Here is a 6,078-nt window from a genome sequence, read left to right as displayed (position 1 = left end):
AAATGAGGTTAGTAGTTTATTTTCAGGAAACTATATTTAATAATTTCTTAAGCTGCAAAGATTATCAGTGGAAGTCTATCATCTATTCATCCATATTTATTTCTGGCAGATGCCAGAAAACATGCAGGGGGGAGAGAGAAAGAGAAAGGAAGGGCTTGGGGGGGGGAGAGAACTTTTGCCTCACTTTCCTCCCCTCCCCCCACTTAACCCCCCCTGCCTCGTCCCTCCAGTGGCAATGGGTAGACAATTGCCAATTTTTGATACTTTGTAGTAGATTGCAGCCTGGTTTATTGCTTTCATTTTATGGATCAATGGTCTCATTAGATAGTAAAAATCATGTTAAATTGCTGTTTTAGGGGTTGTTTTTAATTGGAACGGATTAATCCATTTTGCATTGCTTTCTATAGGAAATCACACCTTGGTTTTGGAATGCTTTGGTTTTGGAACAGACTTCCAGAACAGATTAAGTTTGAGAACCAAGGTACCACTGTGTGTGTGTGTGTGAGAGAGAGAGAGAGAGAGAGAGAGAGAGAGAGAGAGAGAGACACCCCAGCAATTGCTCTGGAATATCTTAGGGCAGCAGTACTTCCACTCACAAATGACTTTAGCCATTGAGGTCCCCAGTCCAGGCACGTTTTCCTGGGGAGGAAATCCCATGGAACTGTTGGGATTTATTTCCAAGTGGAAGACAGCCTCACAGATCAGGATTAGAAACAACCATTTCCCCCGCAAATGGTGCCCAAATTGCTTCCTTTGTTTCTCATAGATTGCAGTGTATTTTATTGTAGTACACATTGAATTCCATAAAACAATGTTCATCTTAAGGCTGCACAATACCTCCTGCAGTCCTGCATCAATTTTGAGCTTTTCCATCATGCCCACTTTTCCTCTCCACTGCACCCCACCCTGTTACTGTGCTTTCCCTCCAGTTTACTCCAAGTAACATTTCTGGGTATTCCCAAATCTTTTTCCCCACACAGTGACATTGTAGGTGGTGCTGATAAAGATATACCTGAATGGCAGCTTTATGATAAAGATATACCTGAATGGCAGCTTGATTTCTTTCCCACAAATGGACCAGGGCTCCTGCCCAGCAATTACTGCATCCACACAGTTGCAAGGACGTCCAGGAATCTGCATCCCAGAAGCTGCCTGCTTCTTCTTGCAATGCTTCCCAATCAGCGTCCCTCTCTTTACACACAAGGTGTCTGCTGCAGTGGGCAAGGGCAGCCCTTCCTTGGGCATGCAGCAGCGAGCCATCTTAGCTGCGCTGCCAGGTGGGGAGATGCTTTTCGCAGCCAGTAGGGGGAAAGCAGGGGAAAGGTGGACAAATTTGTTTTTAAGGTGCTGGAACGGAGGTCCGGAGAATTCTGGCTGAAGAAAAGACCCTGTAATACTGTTAGAAGAAGCACTTCAGCTTCCAGTTCCTAGGAAATGTTCATGAGCAAGCTGCAGGTTCCTCATTCCTGTTCTAAAAAGCAGATGTCTTCCCCCGATGATCCTGGGAACTGCAGTTTGTTAGGGGCTCTGGGAATAGCTCCCATTAGCAGAGATCGAGTCCTAGGAACTAAGTCATGAGGAGGAACCAGGAAGGTTGGAGGAGCTCAGATTCCAGGTTCTTGAATTGGGGAGGGACCCCCTGCGTTGAAAATGGAAAACAGTTGGGTGTTGAGTGTCCCAGGATTGGGGCTGGGAAAACACCCTACAAGTTGAGTGTCAACAGAGAACGGAAGAAGAACCTTCCTGCATGAGAGCAGAAAGGAGGTGCTCTCGTCTTGAAGTGGGTGGGCCAAGCTTTCTTTGGGAGCAATGTCAGGGCAGGGGCATTGGGCATCCCACGTCTGCTAGGAGGATACCAAGCCCTTCCTTCACAGGGCCACGCTTCAAGAGAATGGTCTCCGTCGCCAGCACCCAAACTGATGGGCAAGAGTGAGACTCCGTCATCCGTGGCATTCCAGTCTTCTCTTTCTGGATTGTAAAGCCCTTCCAAGTCGCTGAAGGAATCCATGCTGCTCAGTGCCTTGCATGTCTTCTGGGATGTCACACATGCTGTCTGAATGTGCCAGTCCCTGACAAGAGGAGAAGGGCATCACTGGCATATATTAAAATTCAATAAAGAAATTGGAGGAACTGGTTGCTTTCGATATGCCAAAGATTAAATAATATATTGTGATCAAGATTGTTAAAAAGAAAAATTAACAAGCAGTTTTCTTACCTTCTCTGCCTGTTGCTGGGAGCTCCGCTTAATAAGTCACTCCCCCTTCTCCCCCTTGAGGCTGCTGTTCAGCAGGTGAAGCTGATTCCTGCCCCATGACACTACCCCCCTCCCCAAGGTGCACCTCCACCTGCCGGATGGGTGCCGCCTTTCAGGGAGCATGACGGTGGAAGTGTTGGACCAACCAGATATTGGGGGAGCATGGACATGCAAGGCATCTTCCCATGAGGATTTTCCATTAAGTCCATGTCCATTAAAAAGGCCCCCAATTTCTATCATCATCTTTGGCGATCACACGTAGCCGAGTAAGATTGTCTTCCATGAACACGATCTTAGCAGTGAGTCCATAATGGACTGTGGAGGCCAATTCTGGCTCCACACATCCTTCCACAGTGGGGACATAGGTTTCCTGGCAGGAGTCGATCACAGTGAGGGTTTGCAGAACGTGCCTTCATCTTAGCATGTTTCTCCCTTTCATCCTGATTTTGAGCGTCTTCAAAGTCCATGACACCTTTGGTAAAGGCTGTTCTCCAATTGGAGTGCTCACAGGCCAGCCTTTCCCGACTGTTTATACTACATTTCTTTTAGATTTGCCTTGAGAGAGTCTTTAAACCTATTTCGTTGACCACCAGCATTACATTTTTAAGTTGCTTGGGAATACAATAATCAGGTATAGCCCAGGTCTGTAAACCAACTTTCCAAGTAATTGGAGGGGGTGGTGTGAGGCATCTGGGCCTCAGCAGTATAAGCCAAGTCCTAGCTCCATGGCTCTCTTAAATTGAGGGAATTCAGTTCCCAGGCAGCTGGCAGAGCCCCTCTTCTCTTGTCAGGGAACGGCCACATGCCCTGGGCAATAGCGACTGGACTACAGTGGTACCTCGGGTTATGGACACTTCAGGTTACAGACCCTGCTAACCCAGAAATAGTACCTCTGGTTAAGAACTTTGCTTCAGGATGAGAGCAGAAATTGTGTGGCGGCAGCAGCAGCAGCAGCGGGAGGCCCCATTACCTAAAATGGTACTTCAGCTTAAGAACAGTTTCAGGTTAAGAATGGACCTCCAGAACGAATTAAGTTCTTAACCCGAGGTATCACTGTATTGATCCTAAGCTGAAGAGCTGACCTGCCCAGCTTCAGGTTCCCCACCAAGTACCCCCCTTCTAGAACCCACCGCTCTCAACTGCCCCCCCCCACTGCAACATTCAGACTCCTTTTCCAAGCCTCCTCCAATCTTCTCTCTCCACCAGAATTCCACTCTCTCCCCCCTCCCTCCCTGCTTGACATTCCCTTTGGAATTCTAATATCACCTCAATTATCCTATTACACAGTTTTTTAAAAATAGATTTAGGGGGGATCCCACTAAACCCTGGAAATTGAGAAATGGCACAGTTTGGGATTATTTGGGTTTTCAAGGGAGAAATACAAGCTGCGGGGGCCATTAAGAAACAATTCAAGGCCCCTGAGAGACTAGCTGGAAATGCAAGAGAAGTCCTTCTGCCTTGCCCTGCGGTGTGTACAGAGACGGGGGATCTGGAAGGGGGCCAGGATAACTGGGTGTGAGGTGGCAGGAAAAGAGAGGCTTTGATCAAGGGGTGCTTGGGAAGACTGGCTGCCCTGCTGTGGGGAACAAGTCCCTCTTGAAATGACCCTGCTGTACTCTTTCCTAAAGCTACAACAATCTCTGCCACGTCTCAGTTCTCCAAAGGTGAGAGCCTGGAACCCTTTGGGCTCTTGCCACCACTCGTCAGAGAGAGGGGAGGCACCCAACTTTTGGAGCGATACTTTCTACATCCTGCTCTGTCAAGTCATCCTATTAGATGCACATAAGCTTATCGTTCCTGCTTCCTAGGAAATTGGGGGAAGTGAGCTGCAGGTTCTCTTCCCTGTTCTAAAAAGCAAGTGTCTTCCCCCAAATGATCTTGGGAATTGTAGTTTGTCAGGGGTTCTGGGAGTTGTAGTTCTGTGAGAGGGAAGCTACATTGCCCAGGATCATTTGGCGGATGTCATGTGCTTTAAATGCTCATTGGATGCACTGTTAATCCTAAGATCATAGAATTGTAGAGTTTGGAGGGACCCCGAGCATGGGTTACTATAGCAAGGCTAGCTTCATCCAAGATTGACCATAGCTGGCATAATGAATGGAGCTGAAAATAGGCACTACTTGCCATGGATGACATATCGGGCTTCCAGTGATGATGTTGAATCAAGGAGCACTCCCAGGTTACAACCATAATAAATCAGGTGGGAGTGCAATTGAAAGTAACAGAAATGAAGTTCCTCAAACATTTCTACCTTTCCTGAACTATTTTTCAACCAAGCAACTTCCTAAAGCTAATATATGCCCTGACAAATGGCATTTGCTGCAATGGCACTTTGGAGAGTGGTGAATTTTGGTAGTGAAGTAAGCAGGGCTATTCTGATTAACAACAGACAAATAGAGTTCAAGGGAAATCACCTTTATTTCATAAGTTATGGTCCCCAGTCCAGGCGGACTGAGGCAAAGTATGCAGCTGAGTCCAGATTTTTATAGCCTGTAGTCACTCTCCCTCCTCGCTCACAGAGTAATCGTAGAAAACTCTTGTTGGTCAAAAGACAAGCCGTATATAATGTGGGAAGCCCCAATTGGTCAAAAATAAGCTGTCTGTGACATAAGAGCAATTAAAACAACCGTTCTGATATGATTTATGACACAAGAGGCACATGCTGCAAGTACACAGTGCCAGTTTTCTCACATGGCTTCCATCATTCCCTTTTAGATCCTTTGCCAAGATTCTCGCTTGTTCAAGTGGTCAGGTGGGCTTAGTTCACTCACAGTTCATTCCTCACATGTTTCTAGCCTGGGTCTGCATAACCTTTGTGTTATGTACTGAGTTGAATAGGATCCAAACTGCAGCAGTCTGATTGGTCCTAGAACAATAGGATCCAAAAGGCAGCAGTCTGATTGGTCCTAGAACAATAGGATTCAGAATGCAGCAGTCTAATTGGTCTTAGAACAATGCAGCAGTATGATTGGTTGGCAGGAACCACCCAATCATGCTCCAGATAGAAGTGAATCCACAACCTGATTGGCTTACAGTAGAATTCCAGAATTAGCCAATCATGTGCAGCCCATTGTGTAAATAATGTATACAAAGCAGATACTTTGAGGGGACTTTCATTCATTCCTCCTCACCACTATGAGCTGAATAAAGAGCATGACATCACTTTGCGACTCTAAGTATATTTCACTTTGCATGAACTTTTTACCTTAAAGTGAACTGTAAACTGCATCAGAGGGAATGTTTCTCATTTTACATCCCTTTTTTTATAGGCTTGGGGATCATTTGCACTCAAATTGGTGGTTGAAAATAAATTCTGATCGACACCACCTACAGTAGGAAAATAGATCAGGGAAAGAGTCTACCGGTAATCTTTCCCCATATATTAAAATCTCAATCCAGATTACAATGATTTCTGCTGTTGTTATTTTTAAAGGAAAAACAAACCCAGAACAGATTATCATATGGTAAATGTTTCGTATGTTCTGGATCTTCATAAACCAGTCTTCTGTGTCATCCAAGTAGTGAATTTTTTTCTTTTTTTTTTTTTAAATATATTTTATTAAGGGTTTTCTTGTTTTACAGTGTAAGTGTAATGCCTCGTGTATTTTTTTTTTCCCCGTGTAACATTTTTACAAATCCATTTCATTTGTTGAGGCATTAGGAGGAGAAGAAAAAAGAAAAAAGAAGAAGAAGAAAGGAGGGTGGAAGGAGGGGAGATGGATGGGGGTGGGGTGGGGTAGCGGTGTTTCTATTATGCTTAATGTATGTAGTTTGGTGTCAGCGTGCTTGTGTTGTTCACTTGTGTTCCTTTGGTGGTGAGAGAG

This window comes from Podarcis gaigeae (genome assembly GCF_964106915.1).
Source record: "Podarcis gaigeae genome assembly, chromosome: 2".
Taxonomy (NCBI): domain Eukaryota; kingdom Metazoa; phylum Chordata; class Lepidosauria; order Squamata; family Lacertidae; genus Podarcis; species Podarcis gaigeae.
Note: the sequence above shows the minus strand (reverse complement) of the source record.